Raw genomic sequence first — 26,421 nt, 5'->3', positions numbered from 1 at the left:
AAAACTAATGTTAGTAAACAAAATGAGCAGACATTGCTACGAGCTACGGCGTAGTCCAGGCGTAGATTATATGTAGCGCAAAGTATGTAAAGTATAATATCATTTTAAGTTCTTTTCAGAATTTTATGAGAAAGGCGAAATTCAAACAAAATTATGTTAATCTTATTCTGTTTAAAAGGGCAGAGTAATTAGTTAGATTATTAATCTACCCTTTGCAAAAAAGAAATAGCTTCACGCGGTATCGTTCATATGAAGAAGTAGGCAATTGAAATCTAGTGGTAAGACACCCCGTTCTCTCATTTTCTGACCAATATTTAAGACATTACGTATTGTATAGCCCTCTATAGGCGAGGAACTCAACGTTGTGCTTCGACCAAAGCGTGTAAATCTAAATAGTTTGAATATATTCATTTCTACGAGTGGAAATCACGCCTACTTTGCAGGATACAGCGTGAATTTAAAAAAACAAAAAAAATATAAGGTCGATGTGTCATAAAACTTAACAAAAATAAAAGACTTGTTTTCTCCATATTTATTATAAATGGTCCTATTTCTTTATTTAAAAAGACAAGCAGTATTAAAATCTCTATACATATAAAACTGATAGAGGATTTCTCGAAATTTCTACAAGAACAGGATTTTACATTTTACTTCTTATAGTCCACGCGTACCAAGTTGCGGACGACGGCTAAAAAGACGGTAAATTATTAATTATAATTAAAAAATTGAAAATAATTTACTTTCAATTTTTTAATCCAAAAAAACTTAACAATTCCAAAAATAACAACTGTTTCACGTACCATGTTAATATGTATTACGTAACTAAAATATGAATTTTAGTTTCCTTAACAACTGGACCAAAGTTTTACCCACAACGGTTGTTTAATTAAATCAAAATGGAGATTAAGGATCGGATACACTGAGAACTCTCTCTTATTAAACACTATCACTCTATATTTTATCAAGATTTGTAGGTTCGATTCTGTGACATTTTTCAAATTGGTCATACGCTAAAGAAACAAAAATATTAAAGCCTTGAACCTTGCCTGCTCTAGCCGATTAAACCATATCTCTGGTATCAAGACAAAACGCGGCGTTGTGCTCCGCCAGTCAACAACAACCAACCAGTGTCTTAACACGGAATTCCGCCTGCCTACCCTGATATATTTGGGATATTAAGTGAAACTTTTTCGTGATTCACATTTATAAAACGAAATACAGCATTTGGGGCATATAGCGCTCAGTACACTAAAATCCTTTGCAACCGCGATCATTCTCTTCGGTAACATCATTATAATCAAAAACTCCAATGTTACCAGAAAGTTTTCCTTTCGAACCCTTTGAACCCCCACCTCCTAAGACTCAATAGGTCAAGTGATACGCCAAGGTCGATTTAAAGTAACTTATGTTTTAAATAGTCTTAGTTTTCAGGTCAAATGTTTAATTTTACTCCAGAATAGAGTTGATGAAATGTGATTTTGGTTAATTATATTTAACAAGCGGCTGCCTGCGATTTCGTTTTAGTGAACTATTAAACGTTATACTAAAATTATTATTTTTATCTCCTACAGTAAGAGTTTCAAGAAATTTACTTTAGTACTTCCCTATACTTCCCAAAACACAAGCTACATTCCAGCATTATACGCCATATAGCGTTTACGTTGTCAGTCCCGATATCGATTTTGTGAGGTACTTAGGAAATAAATTCTGGAAGGCAAGTGTATATAATTAAAAATCGTACTTTTCTTCTATGTGCTTCTTTTTCCTTTATTTAAATCTGTTTTAAGTCAGCAGGTACCATTGTGGAGCAGCACAGCACAATTTTTACTCGGGGGAACTAAATATTTTCATAAACTCACTTCTGCGTCACTAAGACTAAGCACGACGCTGAGTTCCTGGAAAACGGAGTGTCTTGAAGTGTCAAGACACTCCGTTTTCCTAGTATCCTAAATAGTTGTGAACCTAGTGAGGTTCCCTTGCTATATGCGAGACACTGCATGAAACTTAATAATAATAAAGCAGCACAAAAACCTCGACCATATTATGAAAGCTAGAATATATATTATCGTAATCAATAATGGAATTATATAAATATTGTTTTATATTAAGAGTGATAAAATAATTTATTAGACCCGAATCGTATGTGACCTTCGCAATTTTTTCCACCCTCAGGGGGAAGTGGGACAGCTCCCCCGGGGGGGATCAAACATGTTATTGTAAAGCTTAATGTATGATATTAGTACAATGTCATTTATGATCTATGACGTTTTGAATTCGTTGTTTAGTTTGTTTATTTACTTACAATTGTTACAAGACACATAACTAACTGTAAACGGGTCGGTTGTGGGTTCGGTTCTCACTCGAGGGAATGAATTATTTGATTTTTTTCGCTATAGTAAAAAGATGAAGCGCGGCGTTAAGCCCCACCACTCATGAACCAGTGACTCAGATGTCTCGAGAAATGCTGCGTCTTGATGCTCCGTTCCCCACTTTCCTTCTGTCTAGTTTGCCATATATATGAGAAAAAATAAAAAAATATCTAGAACAAATAGAATTGAAAATTTAGCACGAGTTATTATTTTAGGCCGTTTCCCACATATGGGTATGCAGAGAGAACATAGTGTCGAGATATTTCGTTCGTAGAGTGTGGAGAGTAGCGGCAATCAAAGCCCCATTTTTTGTTATAAATGTATATTTCACTCTCATATCTACGCTAAATCTACAAAAAGGTACACTCATTAAAAATGCTTCCACGGTATCGTATAAAGTCTGTTAAATAAATAATTAAATACGTCACTTCATTTAACTTTGCAATGACCAACCTAAAGTTCTGTTTAATTAATCACTATAAGCTCTTCAAAGCTATTATATCACTTGCCAGAGAATACGACTGTTATGGATTCAAATCCCATTTGGGATTATTATCATTTTCTCGGTCTGATTTAAACAAAGCGAATGGCGGCGTTAAGTTCCGCCCTTCAGTATACAATTTATAGAATATAAATATGAATTTGAATTTGAATTTCACCTAGCTATATGCGAGATACAGCGGGAAGCTATCACTTACTGAAAAACAATCACTTACTTACAATGTAGAGGCTGTCAAGTCTCTATCTCTCATTAAAGACTATTTTCTCTCCTTCTATACGTCTGTTTTCTTCTCACTGTTCTTATTTTTCCATTACCTAAATAGTTGTGAGCTGCTAAGTCTAATAAATCGATTATATTACTCACCAAACAACTAATAAAAAGTCATAAACCAAAAAAAAAATAAGAATATTAATTGAACACAGAAGCTCTGGCAGACGTTTTTCTAAACAGAATGTTCCCAACAATAAATTTTACTGAGCAAAAACATTATACATTGGTTACCCCACTTTTGCCGACCTCAGTATTTATATATATAGCGTCTACGCGCTCCGAGCCTAGTCGATGCCAGTGCTCCACCGAGAGCGGCCGTGTCGCCTTTACGCTTACACCACGCGAACTAATATTAGGGAAAATATATTATTTTTATGTTGAAGTGTGTTAGTTTATGTGATGTTGGTGAATTGGGAGGCAGGTGAGTGGCGGGTGATATTTATTTAGCCTCTAACAAGAAGTAGACATGTTTAATTCAGATACGACCGTGTAAAGTTTTCGTATTCTTGTTCAGACATCGTTGGAGATGTAAGAATATTTGTAATATTCATTATAATTATGCTAATCATATAAAAATATATATTATTTTAGATAGAGTTGGCTTTGTATTTATAAAATTATCTTGTTATGAGTTATATTGTTGAAATTATATATTTATTTAACTATGTTATATATATTTCGGTTGTTTATTTAGGTCTTATTGCATATTGGATAGTTGAATTTAATAGCAAATATTTTATTATTCTAGCTCTACGAGTATATCAAAGAGACTATGTCATTTTAATTTTGAAATATAAAAGTCTATTTCATTTTATAGCTTTTTCCACGAAAAAGTAATAATGTAAAACCTTTCTCGTATAATGTTAAATATTCCTGAAATTTATCTCACTGAAACTAAATTATATTAGTGTTGTATATAATTATTTCAAAATAATATACATTTTTATATACATGTATACATTTTATACAAATTATATAAATAATATACTATTAAATGATTTTATATAAATGAGACTTTTCACTTTATATTTATATGTTTATGTGTAATGTGTACATATATGTATATGCTTTCCACGTGCTTACAATATGAGTTCTTGAGGTAACGTAAGGTAACAATTTACCTTAAATTGCCTTAAATGTAATAAAAAATTTAAAAGTTAAATATTTAATTTAAATGATATATTACTTATGTATTATAATAAGGAGAAAAGTATTTAAAACGTATTTGAAGCAGACTTTAATGGTATAAAAGTGTTTTCATGCCCTAAGTATATAAATTATTCTCAAGCTTTATTAATTATCTAAAAGGTACGGATTAAATCTTCACTTTTGGCAACAGAGTAATTAAAATAATAAAAAACCATCTTAGCTCTACTAGATAAGACTCTATGAAGAATTCTTCATACATATTTTAAATATTACACCTTCACATATTCATATGTTCTTCACCAAAGAATCGAGATTGCGATTGAACAAAGTAGAATGCAACAACCATTCTTGCCACTGTTCCAACTTTATACGAATATCTGTACTTGTATATTAATATTATAAGGTAAAGTTTCAGGCCACTCGTGGCGCAAGGGAAATAGCATATGATTGTAAATGCGGCTGGTTGTGGGTTCGATTAATAATCTAGAATGAAATATTTTATACTTTAATATGTTTGCTCTGGTGTCGACATAAAATGCGACGTTGAATTACGCCACCACTTAAGACGCAATACCTTCTGAATTTGGCGAAAAATGGGGAACGGAGGGTCTTAACTTAGGAACTTAGAATGTGTCATGTGTCATAACAACGGTTAGTTATTTTCATAGTAGCCACAGGAATGCCAGCAACGCACCTGTAGCTCCTCTGGTGTCACACGGGGTCGTGGGCGGCGGTGATCACTTACCATCAGGTGACCTATACGCTCGATTGCCTTGTATTTTCCATAAAAGATCATAAAACTTGTTGTATAATAGTTACTTCAAGTTGATATACTAATGTACAGTGATATATTTTACTACGTGCTACGGAGCTACGATACTCGTAGCCATGTAGCTTAAAGTATATATATATAAAATTAGGAATAGTTTTCAAGAATATAATATCATGAAAAAAAAAACTAATAAAAGTCTCTTTTTCTAGATGATTATCTTATTTGATTGCCTTTTTCTTCAATAATACAATTTATTTCAATAGTACAATTTATTTGTTATATGAGACAAAAAAATATCACAAGAATAGAAAATCAGTGTATTTTATGAATTGTTGCCAGTAATAAACTCTAACTATAGAATTATTTTTTTACCTTCAGTTTGTTTCGCGCATCTAGTAGAGTAGGCAGAGGGAATCTAGTGCTACGACACTCCTTAACTCCACGCACTGCCAAATTTTCGAACCATTAAAATTAAAAATATCTCATTTCATCGAGTGGGAATCGAAAATAATATCCCAATAACAATAATAATCGCCCAAATAATTATATGTAATGCAAGCATTCCACTAGATGAAAATTTGATGCCTTCTTCAGTGATGTTCGAGACTACGGCGTTGTTTTAATAAAAATTTTCAAGATACTGAAAGTCGTGTTTTGTTTTCGCAGAAACTCGATACTTTTTGTTAGATTGAAAAAGAAATGGATATCATAAGATGAGGCAATCTGATAACCTATTTATTTATTATGTTATTTGACATGGAAACAATTCCCATTATTATAATAATTTAGAGTGGCAGAACGAAATAAGCGGTGTTGAGCTCTGCCACTCAACATGTAATGCCTCCAGAATTCTTCAAAAAGTGGGGCGCGGTGTGTCTTAACACTAGACTCACTCTGCCTACTGTTATAGGCGATGGTTCTAAGGGGTTGTTTTTGGGGTTGAAAGTTTGTATGAAACTTCGTTACTACAAATGCTAGGAGTCTCAAATTTTTCATAGACGTCACTAGGACGTAGCCAAGGAGACAGAAATTAATAATAACATAGTTCACGCGGGTGAATCCGTGAGCGAGCCGCTAGTAATGAATAAAGTTGTCAAAAAAGACAAGTAAGTTAAGTCAGGTCAGTCAGTCACTAAAAAAACTACGAGTAAATTACATAGAAAGAACACAGTTTGTTTTGAAATATGTCAATATCTTTAAAGAATTTTCTTAATATTTTGTTTTCAAAATCTGTGTGGTTTTGAAAATAAGGAGTGTATGGAGGCTCAGTAATAAGGCACGATTACAACCTTTTTAGATACGGTACCTTATAAAATCTGATTCCCTCTATGTGGACTTAGTCAAGGTAACAATAAGTCCAAAGTATACAAAGGATTTGGGCTTTCTTTGTTGATTAAACAAGCGTGCGGCCAAATTGATTTCATTTAAAATGAATACTAGTTTTACCTTTGGTTTTGCTTGCAATTGATATTATTGAGGTATAGAGCTGAAATTAAAAAGATCTCATTTTCAATTTAACATTTATTTTATATGTAGGTAAACCCGTTAATTAAGGTCTTAATTTACAGCGTCTGGCTGTTGTGGGTTCGATTTACTTGGAATGAATTATATTCATTTTCTCGTTCTGGAAACACTAAAAAGCACTGCGTTGATTTCCTTCACTCAACACTCAAGAAATGGAAAGCAAAAAATTGCTTTTTATATGCTGTTTTATTCACACCGTGTCATATTTAAAATGATACTCGTATATGAATTAAGGTGTTAATTGTACTGAATGATAGTCACGTAATGCCTAACCACATCAGAGAGTTTTCTGTTTATTTTTTGTTTTGTTTTTAGCTTCATCTGTATCCCGCATTCAATGTTAAAACACTCTGTTCCCCACGCACCGACCGACATTATTGGTTGAGCAACGGAATATTAACAATATTCTAGTTATTTCATCATCACATCACAAACCAGTGTGTATTTGTGAAAGGATTAGTGAATAGTACATATTTTTCAATAATCGGCAGGTTAGCTTAACAAAAAAATTTCAGTTTTAACCAAAGGTTCAACGCGTATATTGTTTTAAATTATTATACTCGATTTTTGATAATTCTATATTAAAAAATTAAATATATGTTTTTTACATCTTTTTTATTATCTATAATACAATTTGCCATCGAACCCACGACCCCACAATGGCAGTTAGATGACCCTTTTAATAATTAACAATGACAGGCACGCCCCATAAAGTTTACTAACAGGGCTTAAGTTTAGTGTCGCTAATTGGGTAGCGTTCACAAAAAAAAGTTCAATAAAATATTAATATTTTTAATGGATACCATTTTGGCATAAAGTATGTAAGAGAGTTCAAATTTGACTTGGGGATTTTTTCCCTATTATATAAAAGACCAATTTTCACTTTTTGACACTTCAGTTTCTGTACTTAAAGTTTTCACTTCTTGCCAAATTTCCCGATTCCTCATCCACGAGACGAATATTATAGGTTTTAATTATGCTAACAATTACTTACAACATGCACCAAACACGAAACATAGACTCTCGGAACTTTTAATTGCGTTTTCTTAAAAGTTTGTTTTTTTCCGTGCTCCAAAGTATTTGATATTAATTTCAGCTTAATACCGACACGCGTTCATGAGAAAAAGTTTCTTGACAGATGTACAGATAAACAAATTTAACCTTTATAGATTCCCTTTATAGGAACCCTTATGGGTTCCATTTTTCTTTTGATTTTATTAGGAAATACTAAGAAATGTAGAAATTATTTCATTTTGTGTCGACAGTACAATGCTAAATGTATAATGTCTGCAAATTCTGAATCTTAGGTCCTAATTTATATATAAATGTATCCTTACACGTATATCGACGTAAAGTCTGTGTGTTCAGGTGCTATCTGCTGTTCAGATATCCCACGAAAAACACCAAAAATTAGATTTAATATATATAATTTTACCTGAAAATAGTCTTGAATTCGGACAGGATGCAGAGAACGAAATGGCATTTCTTATTAGAAGTTGTCGGTATACTGAGGCCAACGTGGTGTTCCATATTTGACTGGAAGCGTAATGGTTGTAAGTTATATCAACATATGGGGGAATGATTATAATTTCTTTCATTTCCTCGCTCACAAGACAAAACGTGGCCTTTAATTCCCAATCAATGTCTCGAAAATTGAGTAGTACGTGGGTACCGAAGGGGTTTTATGTTAGGATCCCTCTGCCTTAGGGTAGGACAGCAGGGGTTATTCGAGGAAAAAGCGTGAATACAATGTAACGCACTTTGTACAACCAAAAATAATTAAAAAAAAGTCTTTCATTGTAAAAGTATAAAATATCAGCATCCAAACAATTTAACAAACGTTTACCTGATTCATATAACAAAGTACTCGTTGATAAGATTTCTTTATGTTAATTAAGTAGAATAAAACGTTTTCATTTTTGATACTTTACACGATACGGTACGATTAGTGCGATTTTCGAATAGTTATTTTGAAATTGTCTATTTTAAAATCGTCATAGATTTTTTTGTGTAAATATTTGTCAATTTTTTTGTTGGTAAAAAATTCTTTAGGGAGGGGGTACCGGACCATTCAGGGGTGACCATAATGTATAGATAATATTCAAATTTAAGGTTCAAATAACTTAGAACTGCCAATTGCAACATAACAAAAAATGTTCTTAATACAGTTTGTATTTAGAGTCAATATTTTAGTATAAGTTTTAGTATATTCTACTTAGTTCCTGGTGAAGGTTTGTTTTTGGCAGGCAGCGTTTGACATACGTAGAAACAATTCGCCAAATTTTTATTAGACGCCATTAGACGACGAATGACGTCTTATAGCTTATTGTGTCTTGGAATGTGTCTTGAGGCCAGTCGTGCCGTATGGGCACAAGTGTGTCATTGGTTATGGGGTCAATCCTTATGGGCGGAAAGTGGGAGACGAAGTATCTTAACACTAAGTTTCCTCTGCTGTGGCTAGTGCCTATTTTTAAATTTAATTTATTTCTCTTAGATTATCTCTATAAAAATATTGTAGCCGGTGGTGGAACTTTCCAACCTAAGTCTGATGAAACATAACATATTGCTATACAAATTATAAAACGTCCAAAAACACGTCTCGCCCTCGGCTGTCCTCTAATTAGGTGATCTTTTTTGTTTAAACGTAGAGTTCGCCTCCAGCATTGTTTTCTGTAAGTCATCATTTCCTTTATGCTAAAATATTTTCATAATATAATATAACAAGTTCAAAATCCATTTTTTATTTTAGTTCTCGACGCCATCTATACCAGGCACAGTTCGATTTCTAATCGGGAATGAATTGTTAAATATTCTCGTTTTGGTAACTTCGGCGTTCAATTCTGCCACTCAAAATTGGAATTTGCCAGTGCATAGGAGCCGGAGTCTTAACATTAGTTACCCTCTGCCTATCCTGCTATAGCTGCGTGAAAATGCGTGAAAATAATAAACTTTTTTTAGCTTAAATATATTTTTTTATTTCCCTGCATAGGTGACATGAAAATCCGGCACTCCACACGGAATGTCTCAAAAATAGGGCAGTGCGTGGGAAACGGAGTGTCTTAACACAGTGTTCACTCTGTCTCTACCATGTTGTACCTGGGATATAAAACATATTATCAATTTCTAATAATTATGATGACACAAAGTGAAAGCATCGATTTTTTAATAGAACGATAAGATATCGATATCAACGTTAGTAAACAATAGTGACGTTAGCTAGATTTAGCTTTAGCAAGTGGCTTAGTTTTTTTTAATTTTCCGTTTTCTACGGTTTGGGGTTGAAATCCTCCTTATATGAAAAATAGATATTAAAGGCCGTTATGGCACAGCATTTCACTGTAAACGGGACGGTAGTAGGTTCGATTCCCACTCAAGGAAAATTAATTTTCATTTATCAACTCCGACAAGATAGAGCGAAACCATAGACAATATAAGAATACAGCAGGAAAACGGAGACCGACACTAACTATATACTTTCTATCTACCATGAAATGCGAAGAAAAAAGAGAGATAGTTATTAATTACATGAGAAATCAGGTAAAGCGTTTTCTGGTCGACAATCTCCGCCCTGAAAACAGCCTAAGCCTTATTATTAGACGTGTTCAAAATATTAACATCTCCCACGTCCGATGTTAATTGCTTTGGAGAACCCTTTGTGAAATTACTTACTTCATACTTTGGTGGGTCTGAGTGGTTTGACCAAAAAATATTATAGCTCACTCCAAAGTTACCTGGAATATTGAAAAAGAAAACAATACATTTATAAAGAAAAAAAAATACGTTATTTCTTTTTTTTTAGTAATTGACTATAGATTGTCTGCAAGAGATTGTTTAAAAACCTATAGTAATTTTATTTATTATACATATTTTTTTATGTTTTTGTCTTTATTTGTATACAATAAAGTAAAGAGTCATCATCTCAGTCTCGAGTCAGCATCTGACTATCATGTCGTTCGATTCCCACTCGGGGAGTGGGAATCGAATTTACTTCCTCGCTCCGGTGCATACGGATCCAAGTGTCTTAACACTAGGTTCCCACTGCCTACCCCGCTATATGCCTGATACATTGTAAACCTAGAAAAAATGTGGATCGTCTAGTTTTCCCATATAATATCTTAGGATACATTATAGAAAAACGCATTCATAACTAACTACACGATCTAAAGTTTAGATGCTTCTCACATGAAACCTCACATTAAGCTGAATTATGTTACAAATTACTTAAAAGCTTGCTACGAGTGTGACAACCTTTCAAAAACAACATTATACGTAGCGGCGCTACGCCGTAGCACTAATAGCACTGGAGAGTTAATTATAATAAAATACACTCGAATATAACAGTTATTTCGTCCATACCAATGTGTTATTGTAAATTTAAAGTCGTAGCTGAGTGTTGAAATTATTATGCAAATTATGTAGATAGGTTAAGCAACTTTGAGAGCGGGCCAATGTGCATGGGTGTGGAAATTACCTTTTGTTCGATATATTGTGCATGCATGGATGTTATGACGCCGTAATGGCACAGGGGCCCAAGCATGTGGCTGTAAATCGGACAGGTTGTGAGTTCGATTCCCACTTGAGTCATCAGCTTCACGCTGTATCACGCTCACAGGAAACGGAGGCAGAGGGAACCTAGTGCTAAGATACTGCGTTCCCCACTTTCCGCCTAATTATTCGAGGCAATGCGTGTTGAGTGGCGGAGCTCAACTCTGGGCTTTTGCGTTGGTACCAGTAAAATATAATTAAAGAATAATAATTCGTTCCCTCGAGTGGGGATCGAACCCACAACCTGTCCTTTTTACAGTCACACACTTGACACTTATGCCCATGGGCCACAAGGGCCTAAATAAATTTAAAAAGTCTCATATCTTACTGAAGCTTACGGACAATCGTAAATAGTTGTACATCCGTAACCGTAACTGAAATCGATATAGTATTCTTCTTATACCGGTATCCGTTACATCCTTGGAAATTATATGAGACTTGTACTTGATAAACAAATAAAATAGTAAAAATCAACCAGCTTCACGCTACCTACATAGGTTTCTTTACAGTGTTGAGACACTCCATTCCTCATTTTCCGGGAAAATAACGCCGTTAAGCACGGCGTGGCGGCCTGGTACTGGAGCGAGGGAATGAAAATAATTAATTCCCCCCTAATGGGAATTGAAGTCACGTCCATCTAAGGCCGCTACGCTACGATGCTATGATCGCTATGATCGAATTATGTGATTAAATTAATTAACGTTAGTCAAAGTCAAAGTCAAAATATCTTTATTCCATAAAAATGCTTAACATTTACTTGGACATGTCATAAAGTAGAAAAAAAAAATGCAAATTAAAAATAACAAAAAAAAATGTGCAATTTTGACTTGAAAAAAGCCCGTTCAAATGGTTGAGCTCATGAGAAGATACAGGCAAAGAAACTCATGGCCACTCTTTTTAAATGCCAACATTTGTTACAAATTACAATTAACAATTTTAACTTAGAAATAGAGCAACTCATTTCCAAACATCTTTATCGCGAACATAATCTTTAACAGAGTAATATGCTTTTTGGCAGAGCCTGTGCTTTACCACTTTTTTAAATTTGTTCAGTGATAAATTAACCATGTCGTTTGGAAGTTTGTTATAAAAGTGTATACTTTGACCTACGAATGAGTGAGATACTTTATGGAGCCTAGAGAAGGGCACAGCAAGCTTATTTTTATTTCTTACATTATGTTGATGGAGGTCACTGTTTTTATTAAATTTATTAATATTTTTATGCACATATACTAAGTTATCGTAAATATATTGGGAGTGTAGTGTGAGGATGTTAAAGTCTTTGAATTTATTACTTAGTGACTCCCGTGGACCCATTTTATAGACTGCTCGGACAGCCCGTTTTTGGAGCACAAAAATGGTATCTATGTCAGCGGCACTGCCCCAAAGTAATAGGCCGTAAGACATAATGCTATGAAAATAGCTGAAGTATACTAAACGCGCGGTGTCAACATCGGTCAGTTGACGAATCTTACGGACAGCATACGCTGCCGAACTAAGTCTACCAGATAAAGTTTCTATATGCGGACCCCATTGTAACTTAGCATCTAATGTTATACCTAAGAAAACAGTTTCATTAACTACTTTAAGTTCCTCATTGTTCATCAAGACCCTGGTTTCTACTTGTTGCACATTCTTAGTAAAGAACCTGATACATTTAGTTTTACTACTATTTAAAAGCAAGTTATTGACACTAAACCAGTGTAATATCCTAGAAAGAGCATTGTTTACATCGTCAATTTCCAATTGCCGTCTATTAACCTTAAAAACTAAAGATGTATCATCTGCAAACAACACTATTTCACAGATATCTCTCATAAGGTGAGGTAAGTCATTGATGTACAAAAGGAACAAAAACGGACCCAGAATAGAGCCTTGTGGCACCCCCAATGCTACAGGTGACCCGTGTGATAGTTTCCCGTTGACATTTACTTTTTGAATCCTATCACTTAAATAAGAAGTGAGAAGATCCAAAGCAATGCCTCTTATACCATAGTGGTGTAGCTTCCTGATAAGAGTTTTATGCTGCACACAGTCAAATGCTTTGGACAAGTCACAAAACACCCCAAAGGCATCACGTGACTCCTCCCAAGCCGCGAATACACTCTCTAATAATTTGACCCCAGCATCAGATGTTGACCTTCCACGAGTGGAACCAAATTGACCTGTGTGCAGTAATTTATTTTTATTAAAATAAGTAAGAAGCTGACTGAGACTATTATACATTTTCATTTCCAAATATAACAATATTCGAATGTTTTGAATAATTTAAACTCACGCACTAACTGTAATTAGGGCGGAGAAATCAATAGTTGTAAGGGTCGCGTTTGATACTCTTCGATCTTTTTTTCTATCTACACATATCCTCCAATTGAGGTCAGTCGTGGCACAGGGGCACCAGCTAGCGACTGTAAGCGTGACAGGTTGTGAGTTCGATTCCCTTTTGAGGCAGTGAAATATTTTATATTTACATTTCCTCGCTCTGGTACGAGGGAAAAGTGCGACGTTGACCTACGCCGGTCAACATGCAATACCTCCATTCGGTGAAAAGGGTGAAGAACGGACTGTCTAAATGACGGAGTACCTTAACACTAGGTTTCCGGGTTCCCTCTGAATACCCTGCTATGTATGGAATAATTAAATATTTCAAACAGGAGTCTAAATTTCCTGTGGTAACTTACAAAATCCTTAAAATGAGAATATATACAAAGAAAATATTCGTTTAAGCACCTCTGTTTCCCATCAAACATAATAGAGATGGGACTACGATAAACGACTCGGTATCCAATAAACATAAAGCGATAGAATAGAATGGACGTTAAGTAAACCTTTCTATACGTTTATTACTTGTTTAAAATGAGAAGTAATTGAAGAAACTATACTACTTAAAAAAACACACATTTTAATCTATTTATGATCCACTTGTTACAAGTGGGTCAAATATAGTTTCTTCGATTTTATTATATAGTTACATAGTTACAAGTCGAACTAATAAATGCTAATATTAGATTCCCAGGTTCCCATTGGCTATCTAGCTAAGTGCGGGATACAGCGTGAAGCTAAAAAACATATTTGGAGACTAGAGAGGCGAGACATGCATGTTGACTGGTGGAACTCAACACTATGCTTTATTTTTTTTTAAAATATCATAAGATAGGGAAACGAAAATGAGTTTTTCATCAAATAGGGATTGAAGTAACATCCACCGTGTTTACAGCTAGTCAGCCAGAGCTAACGTTGGGTTCCATACCCAAAGGTTAAAACGGGATCCTATTATTATGACTCCGCCGTCCGTTTTCTGTTTATCCGTCTGTCACCAAGCTGTATCTCATGAAGCGTTATTGTTAGATAATTGTAAATTTTCACAGATAACGTATTTCTGTTATCGCTATAACAACTAATACAAAACAGAATAAAATAAATATTTAAGTATTTTTTGTGCACACTGTATCCAGCAAATTGCAAAGTAGGGGAGTCGTGGGAGGAAAGAGGAAACCCTCATATTTAACAGCTCGTAAATATAATCTATTTCACGGAGTGGGAAGCGTACCCACAGCCGTTACGTTAATCAGTTGCTATCCTAAACTACAATATCTAGATGAATATTAATAAAGTAACTTAGAACCTAGAAATCTATCCATACTAAGTTAGACCTAAAATAATATTTATTCCCCCACCCCGTCAGAACCACCCCTGAGTCCGTCCCAAAGGGACGGTTAATTTATTATACGCCACACCCTGATAATTACTCTAATAAGAGTGATAGATAATGGCTTTTAAACTCCTTTAAATTTTGTTTTGTGGGATATAGGTTCGATTTTTCATAAAGCTATTTTCAACGTTTTTTTTAGCTTTTATCACATATAGCAGGGAGAGATTATATTGTTAAAACACTCCGTTCTCCATACAGAGCTCAATTTTCTTTGTCGCCACAGTGATACTTTACAATGTAATAGTCGGTTTAAATGACAATTCAAGTAAATTAAAATATTGACACCGACCTTTTAATAAGAAACGATTTCTAACTTGCGCAAACAAGTGATGTGTATGAAAGACAAAGTGTCTACAAGCTTTTAGGAAGCAAATCTCAAACGTACTTGCGTAGTTTGATATAACGTTGTCACGACGAGGGTGACTATGGATCTTCAAAATTAAAATATTTGGAATTATTTTTTATTAAACTTATATGTTTCTTTTTAATTAAAAGTCAATTGGAATGACTTGACACGAGAATCCGGCTGCTTACCCTTCTATATTAAGCGGAATACAAATTCTTTAATTCCGAAATATTTCATATATTTAATATTTACTTCTCTATTAAAATATGAGAGGAATATGCACAGTTCTGTACGTTCATTATGTAATCCAAATAATAATCTCGGCATAGTGACATCATAAAGAACCTAATGTTAAGACGCTGTGTTCTCCACTTTCCGCTGATAAACAAGGAGAAAGCGAAACTCAGAGTGAGGGAGTGTAAATAATTAATGTCTCCTATTGGAAATAGAACCCATAACCGTTACGTATATAGTCATATTATGTTGTGCAGCTGCCTTGCAATTATAGACCATTTACTTTTTCCAATTTTACTTACAGACATTAGGTACTAAATATTGTTAAGCACCACATTATGTTTCACTAAGCCAAATTAAAAATAAATATACTATAAATTTAGATTTTCCCCTGAGTGGGATTCAAATCAACGTCCTTCATGGTCATTAAGTTTGAAAAAGAACTGGACTACTATAGTGTTTCTTGTGTGTTATAAAATGTACAGTTTTAAACAAATATTTAAATATTTCCATATTAGACAACATTTCTTTGATGTAAAACATAAATTCCAGGAGAACCGAGTAAGCAAATATTATAATAAGACACGAGAATATTTAAACAAAGTAGATGCTTGTTTTATATTTTGTTATGTACTCTGCCTTGAGGGATATATGAAGTTGAAAGAACAAAATAATGAGAAAATAAAGTTTTTAATCATTCTTTATTTCTGTTTATAGTTTGAGCTTCACGTTATATTCCACAATCCCACATTCGAGGATCAACTGAGGGGAATTAATTTCTCAGATTTCTAATTTATCGAATATCGGAAAATTCTCAGAATGGAAATTGAACCCACAAAATTCACCTACTTTTATTTTTTTTCCAAAATTGTGCGGAAAGTGTATTATATATGTAATATTGTATATTATCTCATGTCAGAACCAGAATCGCTGATTTATATAATTGAAGTACCGTTAGATTCATCGTAGCAGTCCAAGTATTCTTAGATAGGTGACGCTAAATAAAATTAAATATGGTGGTAACATATTTTTGTCTGTATATTATATTTAAAATATCTGTTTCTCAACACGCAATGCCTCCAGAACTCCTCTACTTACCCTGCAATGCCAAAAAAAAAATATAATATCCGACATTTTCCATACGTCATAGTCACCCCACATATTGAGAGTGGATCCACTCTTCGTAGAACGTACTCGCAGCATAACTCAGTTTGCTTAATACCTTTTAAACTACCTCCATTGCGTGGCTACAATAAAATTATGTGGCGAATATTGATGGTGGGGGGGATTTTATGTAGGTGTGTTTGTATTTTATGTATATATACAAAAATATATATAATAAAGCTGAATTTTGTTTGTTGAGTGCTCTAATTTCAGGAATTGGCAAAAAAATAGTCAAACAGACACTATGCTTATCACTTTTGTGTTAAGACATTCCGTTTTCTGCTTTCCACCCGAATTCGCGACATTACACGTTAATTGCCGAAACTCAACGTACACTCCCTTGCTAGAGTAATTTAAAGTAGTGGAAGTTCGAAAACAACTTTATAATCATTTTTAGCTAGTCATTTAACTAGCAACTTCTCTGAGAAACCAAAAAACACATTTCTTCTCTGAAAAAGTGAAAAGCTGAAAAAAGAACTATAATCATCACAGCTTTACACTGAGTACATACGCTCGAATGGCCACGTGGGCATTAGTCCGAAAACATCACACGAACAATGAGATGAGAAACAATCGGCTTTTATAGTACAAGAGTTATTGTTTAGAAGATTATTTGCTTTTTCTTCAGGTTGTTGTTCTACTTGTAGATATGAATGGATGTAGTGGGTTCATATTCATATTGCTGAAATATATTTTATTGTACATGTAGATATATATTGCACATTTTTAAAGCGTTATACCATACTTAGGAAGAAAAAATACTTTTTAGAAAATATATAAAAAAAATTACGTAGCGAGATTTGAACCCGTGCCTCTTGGAAACCGTCCAAGCATGTTTTGACCAACTAAGCCATACGTTTTCTTTGAGCTATATTAAAACTTAATAGGGTTCAAATCCCGCTATGTTTAAATTTTTATGTTCTCTAAAAAGTATGTTATATATAATTGTAAGAAAGACAGGGGTAGATCTCAGTTGACCTTCGAGAACACAGCATCAATGACACTTGAAGAAGGTCACGTAAAAAGCAATATGGTATGTACATATATGCGCATTGATGACAGTGGACGAGACGAATAAGGAATGCAGAAACTTATAGAAGTCAGGAAGTAGGAGATTTTTTAAAAGCTTTATAAAGTGCATTATAAAACTCATTTAGTGAGGAATCTATTCCACTACTTTATTTATTTATTTGTCATTTAGTAATAATACTTGTGATTTGAAAGAGTGAATGTCCACCAGCCACTCTCGTCTTTGAGCCTTCACAAGTCCTAAACTGAACACTGTACTGTAAAAATATTGTGCAGTTGTGTTAAGGATTGATAGGTCTAACATAGCAAAAAATAACCCAAATTTTCGTCGTCGAAGACCTCGACTTTAATACCCCATATGTTCTACGAGATCAGTTGCAGCGTAGCTGCACTAGCGATCGGCTCTAAATGCGACAAGTTGTGGGTTCGATTCCCACTCGAAATAAAATATTTAATATCTTCATTTCCTCACTCTGGTAACGAGGCAAAACACGGCGTTGTTTCTTCCACACAACACGCAATGCCTTCAGAATTCTGCGGAAAATGGGGAACGGAAGATCAGATGACCTGTACGCTTTGCCTTGTCTTTTCTATAAAATAAAATAATCACAAAAGTATTTCGGTTGAGGTGAAACCTCGAACTATTATAGCTTGAAATGGAATTTGAATCCTCTACCATCACCTGTAATCAAACATGTCAAATTATACCAAAATTATATATGAAGATCGTCATGTAATCTTTGGATACTGCCTAACGAACCCTTCTATATAATTTTATATAATGCTTTGTCAAACGGTTCATATTTCTAGTTTTATATTTCTGAATCAGCATGTTTAAGTCGCTCGGAAATATGTGAGCATACGACGACATATAATTTGGGTTGCGTACCATAAAAGAAAAAAATCGGAACCCTCATAGTGGCCCCACTTTGCTATCCGTCGGTTAGTCTATTCGTATGTCAAGAATATTTTTCAAAAGAGCTCGTGGAGGAGGAGGAGGTCAAATTTATTTCAAATGTCCCGATCTTCAATTCTTTGGGGCACAGAAAAAAATTAGGTTCTAAGTCAACGAAATCAAAAGATATGCTATGCTTTGCAAATTTTTTTGTCTGTTTGTCTGTGATTAAATACAATATTTCACTATTGTATTTTGGCGATTTTCCTTTAACATTTAATGTTTGTTTTATTTGAAACGGAAGAAAGGTGCGGCGTTACTTTTACCAATGTCATACGCAATGTCTTGAATCCTGGAGTCTTCACACTAGGTTCTGTATCCCTGTCGTGCTTGGTATATGGCAGCATGAAACTAAAAAAAAATACCGGCAAAAAAAATAGTAAAGTTAGACAAAATTGTTTTAGAATCTCTATTTTCTTATATGCATATACGAGCACATGTGTAGCTAGCTGTAAGTGATTTTTATGGAGTAAATTTGATCTTTTAGTAAAAGCGTGATTTTTATTCAATAAACCGTTTCCGCTTTCGTCTCTCCCGGTAATGGATGGTTGGATATATCAATAACCTATTCATAACTTGCCTTGTTGGCTTATTTATTACCTTATGGCTGTGGTCTGGGATTCGATTCCCGAGCTGTGCTTAAAAAATATTAAAAATATGAATACATAGGCAATTGAAACATACATTTGGTGTAACATAGATTTTGTGGAAAATTCCTCTAAGGAACCTAACGATAACCACTTGTTTTGCGATCTTTTTTTAAGCCTCACGCTGTATTATACATACTTACCCAAGGTCAACAAATACACTCCACTCCACTCCAAGAATTCGTGTGTTGAGTTGCGGGATTCAACGCCGCGCTTTGTCAAGTTGTTAACCTTAAATACGTGCTACTTTTTACCTTCACGCTTGACTATCCCGCATACAACAGGGTACGACTGCTATGTGCAGTATACTTTTTTAGTTTCACACTGTACATAGCAGGGTAGGCAGAGGGAACCTGGGAACCAAGTGTTAAAACACTCCGTTAACATTTAGATGCTTCCGTTCCCCAATTACTAGGGGATTGCATGTTGAGTGGCGGAATTGAACGCCACGGTTTGCCTCGTAACCAAAGCGAGGTATTGAAAATATTAAATATTTCATTTTACCCTTGTGGATCGAACCCACAACCGGCAACAGGAAAGCTTCAAGCCTCATATGCGTTTTTTTTTTCACTTTTTTTCAATGTTTTTAAAATCTTATATCATGCATATATATGCATTAGCTACAAAAACTTTAAGGTCAATATGGCAAAGGGTAAAATTTATATGCCAAGTTTAGGACCTGTGCCAAGACTAAAGCTTGGATATTGTCCAAAATGATAGATCGTAGCTCACTTATTATTTTGTATGGAAAAAAAAAACAAACATATTTATAAATACTACTGCTTTAATTTTCTAATACCGTTACTTCATTAATTTTCAGACAATTTAATAAAAATTACATAGCAATTTTGACGACCTAAATAATTTAAACTGTTTAATATTTTTTTACGAAACGATTGAAATAAAACAAACGCTAAAATACAATTGTAAATTAAAATCAGCTTCACGCTGTATCCCGCACACAGCGAGGGAGGGAACCTAATGTAACACTCCGTTCCGGACTTCCCGCCGAATTCTTGAGGCATTACGCGTCGGAACATAGCTTTGCGCTTTGCCTCGTTGCCAGAGCGAGGAAATGAAAATATTAAATATTTCATTCCCCCGAGTGGGAATCGAACCCACAACCGTTGCGTTTCCAGTCGTTACCCACTTGTAGTAATAAATTGGTGTTTATCCTCCTTTGGTAAAAACATAAAGTGTCACTCAATACGTCTCTTCTCGTACTCTTGACAATTGGGCAGTGCGCGGAAAACGGAATGTTTTAACACTGGTTTCCCTCTGCCTATTCTGCTAAATGATAAACTAAATAAAAAAAATTATAACAGGCAGGCAGTTTTTTAAGCATAATTAAAAACAAAAGTCCATTCTCAATAGTTTCATAGTAACATTATAATGAATTGTATGCCAGTAATGTACAAGGCAAATGGCAGAATGAAAGGGTGAAGCACTTTTATTTCTACGCTTAATAACACTTAAAAGTTTCATTGTTAAGCCTTAAACCGGTACAATCTGGTTTAAATCGGATTTTACTCGTTAGAAATTTGAAAAATATATCTCTTATGCGATTTTATAATGTAATTTGTATTGTCCTTATTTTTTATTTATCATTTAATTTATGAGGCCAGCCATAGATTCCAGACTTACTCGAAGAATTACGGAAATAAAGAAAATAAGTTTCTTAACACTAGGTTTCCAGGTATCCTGTGCCTACCCGGCTGTGTGACGGAATAATTTATGAGAAAAAGAAGAGTGTTTTAACACTAAATTCTCACTATAAAGCGTGAATTTAAAAAACATCTAATATTGGCTGGCTTAGCAAAAATATTCACTGCAGCAACCAATTCAGTATCATCAATAGCTCATAATCTGTGACCTACATACATACGTATAAAACCGTAAAAAATCTGCAATATTAAAAGCTAATATAAATTCTAATCGCTTTAAAATGACGATTTAATATAAAAATTGTAGTAAGTCGAATCATGAATGTGTAAAGATGGTTTTGTATCTTGATATCTTTCTGTCGCGATAGCTATTTTAATTCTTTAGGCATTGCGTGTTGAGTGGCGGAACTCAACACCGCGCTTTACGTCGTTACTAGAGCGAAGAAATAATAGGTTACCGAGTGTCTTAACAATAGGTTCTCCTGGGACGCTACGATTATAGGTTCGATCTCCATTTGAGGGAAAGATTATCATTAAATTATTTTCATTATTAAAAGGAAAATGCTATCAAATTGGAGTTGAAAGTATTAGAAAATCCAATTCTTACGTACGTACTGTCTGCGACGGTAAGTAGCTCGATTCAAAGCTTATGCTTAAGACAGTGACTAATATTGAAACTTATTCCATGAAAACTTTATTTATTCATCCATATAATTTGAAGATGCAAGAAATTATTTAAAAAGCTGTCTATTGCGCTTAGGGCAGATTTGATTCCATCGCTTGGGAATTGAACCCACAACCATTGCATTTACAGTCAGACGCTGACGCCAAGACCAGCTGGAATACCTTGAATAACATATATAAAGAGAAATGCATAGAAAACTGCTGAACTGCTTTTAATGGAATTTAGACTGCTCCCAAAGGTGGGATATATCAATAGTATAATCTTGACATTCTTTTTAATTTCCGAGATAAGCTCACATACACACGCTTACGAGATTAAGCACACGTGCATGGAAACCCTAATAAGTCATCGTACTGAAATATTATATAATTTCAATAATTCATAAAAATTCCTTATAATATACTGAGTGACTGACAGACTGAAATTAGGTATAGTCCTTGGGTGGTGTAGGGAAAATTTCTCGAAATTCCTATAAGAATGAAAAGGGGTTGAAAACAAGATTTTTATTTTATATCCTCCTCCCGTATACTTGCTTTTTTTGAAGTCGGTTAAAACATCTTAACTTCAGATTACTTCATAGTTGAGCCATAAGGGGATCGACCTCAAGCTGTAAAATCGTTAAGACCATACAATTATTACCTTGAATCACGCTAGTTCCTGCAGTAGCATGTCGCGTGTTATAGCTCAAGCTTAAATAAAATAAATAAATCAGCTTCACGCTGTATCCAGCACCAGCACACAGCAAGTGTAGGTAGAGGGAACCTAGTGTTAAGATGTTTCGTTCCCCATTTTCCACCGAATGAATAAAGCAAGTCAGACTCGGCGACGCTACGTCACCATTCCACCATCGATAATCCTCCTCCTCCTCCTCCTCGATCCTTAAATTTGAGCATATCTATCTTTCTAATTATAATCTAGAAGTAGCTAGAAGTGTGGACCTACACACATTTTATAATATACTTCACATGACGTCCAAAGTAATGCTGCTTCTGTATTATAAATCATTCGTTACTTAAACAGTACATACAGAACACTGTCGTGGCTTAACGAAATCATAGATTGTACTTACGGAGGGTGTGGGTTGAATTCCCGAAACCCCTTTAGGGGGGAAATGAATGTATGTAAAGTTATTTTCATTTTTGTTAAGACTGACATAATTATGTATTAGGAAAACGACTGATTGTAAACGAACGCTTTGACACTGGATTCTCTTTTTTTTATATAATACCATATATCGGTCAAGGATAAATTTTAAAGGATAGGTATAGGCGTGTAACTGTAAACGCGACGGGAGTGGATTCGATTCCCACAGGGCGTTGAGTACCGACACTCACGTAAAGCCCCGAGAATTCGACGAAAAGTGAGACTCTACCTACATATAAAACTCTTCCATTCTTCCAAGCTACAATTTAGCATATAGGTAAGATAGGTACCTAGAGACAATCTCTAGAAATTCCTACGGCAGCGGGAAAAAACTAGATTTTCCATTTTACATCTCAAAATCCACGCAAACCAATGTGGGCAATGGCCAATGAAAATATAAAGTAAATATATCCAAAAATCAAAAGCCAACTCTACTTTCAACCTAAAATCTTATTTCCTGTCGCGGCCGAGAGTCAATTATAAACCTTCCACTTCACAGACTGATCCTTATTTTATCCAATTTCCTCGACTATAACCGTTAATATTTGAAATTTTATGACAGATATTATGTTAGAAGCCATTGTGACGTCATGCCAATGACAGTGTGTGATTGTAAAAGCGAAGGTATAGGTATAGGTAGGGTAGGGAAGGGTAAGGTAGAGAAGGGTAGGGTAGGGTAGGGAAGGGTAGGGTAGGGAAGAGTAGGGTAGGGAAGGGTAGGGTAGGGAAGGGAAGGGTAGGGAAGGTATAGGTTTGATTCTCACTCGATCTTTTTTTCATTTCCTGGCACTGGAAGCTGACGAAGCGAAGCGTTGAGTTCCACCGCTCAACTCGCAGTCTCGGAAATTAGGCAGTGCGGGAAGTGTCTTAACTTAACTTAGGTTCCCTCTACCTACCCTGCTACATAGTAAAGATAAAAAAGAAAAAAAAAATACTGTCTATTATAAAGGTCTTTTTTTTAACACAACCTTCTATATAATAAAGGGGTAATTTTCAACAGACCGGCATCTTGCAATTCAATTCTTAAGAAAGTGAAAAGTGTTGAACTTTATTTCATACTTTTTATTTCGTTGTTGGATTGATTTAAAACTTTCTTTTATTATTTGCTTGCAAAGAATAACAAGAGACGAAGGACTTTAATATTTCATAATAATATTTTTTTTGCTCTCAACGATAAAATAAATAAAATGAAGGCCTTCGTGGAACAGCGGTTTTACTTAGTAGCTAGTACTTAAGTAAACGTATCAGTTGTGGGTTCGATTTTCACTTAGTAGTAAGCAGAGGAAACGTAGTGTTAAAACACTACGCTCCTATTAAGGCACGTTCCCCACTTTCTGCCATATTCTGAAGGCACTGCGTGTTGAGTGGCGGAACTCAACGTGACAATCGTGTAGGCGAATCTCAAAACAAGAGAAAGCGGAGAGTTAAGCTCCACTACTGCAAACTCTCTAAAATTGGACGGAGAGTGAGGAGCAGAGTATTTAAGTACTACGATTTCTTAGCTGACATTAATATATGAGGAATACAGTGTGAATCTAAAAAAAAAACTAGTGCCAATTATAAAATTACTCGAATATTGACACAATGTACGATTGCACTTCTCATTTCAATATGAGCAATGGATTGTATTGTATTACATAAAATAATTTTGAAACAAAAGATTTTTTTTTTATTTTTTATTATTACTATGTTATTAAAATATACCTATATGCACAATAAGGCAGTGGTACACAATGATATCTAAATCTATATACATAAAACTCTTTCGTAACCGAGTGACTGACAGACAACGTACAGCCAGAACTACGCGGCGTACAACGCTGAAATTTGTTATGCAGGTTTCTAAGGGTGTAGGTATGAAAGAGACTCAAAATTCTTCATTTTATAGTTCAGGCAAATGAAATTGCGGGCTGCCACCAGTATACTGTAATACAATATATCCGTCCTAACCGGATGCTTGGAAGCAATAAGCTACCTTTGAACAGACTTCCGGTCTTACCGACCCAATAAGGTAGCGTGAGGTAAAAAGCAATTTTCTAAGGAAAATACTGAACATAGCTTTTTAATTTTATTTAAACCGAATATATTCTTTTTATTTTAATCATTTATTTTCACAAATTTCCTTATCTATATTGTACTAATATTATAAATGTGAAAGTTTGTAGGATGGATGCTTATTCCACTATCACGCAAAAACTACTGAACGGATTTAGATGAAACTTTGCAGGAATATTACACATCAGAATAATCTGAAAATTATGTAAACATTTTGAGTGAAGTGACTGACAGACAACACAGACGAAATTAGTTACGGCTTCGCTCGGACGAGTAAGTCGTATGAGAACTACACTATAAATACATCCTAAAACCTCTGCCTCTCCTCTGCCTCTCCTCTGCCTCTCCTCTGCCTCTTCTCTGCCTCGATAAATGGACTATACAAATATATATTTTCAACACACACACGTGTATTGATACTAATCTATAGGTACTATTTCTATATTAGGGCATGCATTGTGTTGCGAGGATGTATGTAGATGAAAAATAAAAATTACTATGAAATACTAAAATAACTGGCTAAGGAGGGCTAGATATGAAACTAAATCATTTATATGAGGCACATCGTGGCATCGTGGTAACAGGTTGTGGGTTCATATATAATATTTCCATTTCCTCGCTCTGGGGAAGAGTCAAAGCGAGGCGGTGAGTTCTGTGACTTAACGAGCAATGTCTCCAGAATTCGGTGGAAAGTGTGGAATAGAAGTCTTAATGGAAACACAGTATCTTAACACTGTTTTACCAGGTTCCCTCAGTCTACTCTCCTGCGTGCGGGATTCAGCGTGATGCGGAATTCAACTTGATTGAAGCATTCCCACGAACAGGTATCGAATCCAAAATCGTCACTAGTTCAAGCAGATTTTCAACCACGCCACGCCCGGCTAGGGAGGGGTGTAAATAAATTTATTCCATAACAAATTTAATATTCATACTCTTATACATTTGAGATTTGGTTTATTCGATTTAATATAATAAATCTGATATCGCGATACTGGGAGCGTTTCAAAGGATTCCTTTTAGCTGTGTTACTCAATTAGAAAATAAAATGGTTGTGTATTTGGATAATTATATTTTTTTAACTTCACTCTGTATCCCACCCACAGCGTAGGCAGGGGAAACTTGGGAACCTAATGTTAAGTTCCGTTCTCTTTAAGAAGTGTATTTGGATGAAGAAGATTTTTCCTAAATCTGCTGATAAGAAATTCAGAAGTATTAGGTCTTCTTTACCGTGGTTCACGTCAGTTCTTCAAGATAAGTTTCATGATATATTTTGCACATAGCATGACAGAGAGGAGAAACTTAGAGTTAAGACATTCCGTTTATGACTGACGGATCTTAACGTTGCACTTTGTCTTATTACCAGAGCCTCTCGTCCATTCAAAAAAAGAATAAAACCTATAAAGTCAGGCTATTTCATAATTATAAGTCACGTAATATTAAGTATAGCTTTATTATTTAGACAAACTGTAGGTAAATATTATTTTATTAAGCTTCATGTAACCTGCACATAGCATGGTAAGCAGAGGAAACCTATGACTAGTGCTAGGACACTCCGTTCTCTTTTTTGTTCGGACCCGTTTATTAATGTTCTGACTTACCTATATGTTTTTAGTTTGTCGCCTCTAGGTGTTCTTGAGTAAAATGCTCTTAGCAGAG

The 26,421-nt window shown here is 34.6% G+C and overlaps 1 protein-coding gene across 2 annotated transcripts in view; it reads left to right on the top strand.

Moving 5' to 3' along the window:
- The first annotated feature begins 1,938 nt into the window (after positions 1–1,938).
- The window catches only part of LOC146530479 (1-phosphatidylinositol 4,5-bisphosphate phosphodiesterase epsilon-1-like), a 105,769-nt gene continuing 81,286 nt past the window's right edge, over positions 1,939–26,421 (top strand). The window contains exon 1 of one of the 2 annotated variants that reach the window (XM_085200333.1): positions 1,939–3,562. The gene's annotated coding sequence lies outside the window, so the exon portion shown is untranslated. The remainder of the gene's footprint in view (positions 3,563–26,421) is intronic. The other variant, XM_085200331.1, reaches the window with a different exon arrangement.

This window comes from Heliconius melpomene, chromosome 17 (genome assembly GCF_056956725.1).
Source record: "Heliconius melpomene rosina isolate 202511_hmr_F chromosome 17, ASM5695672v1, whole genome shotgun sequence".
NCBI classification, from domain to species: domain Eukaryota; kingdom Metazoa; phylum Arthropoda; class Insecta; order Lepidoptera; family Nymphalidae; genus Heliconius; species Heliconius melpomene.
The sequence above is the reverse complement of the archived record's forward strand: the minus strand, read 5'-3'. Positions and strand labels throughout refer to the sequence as shown.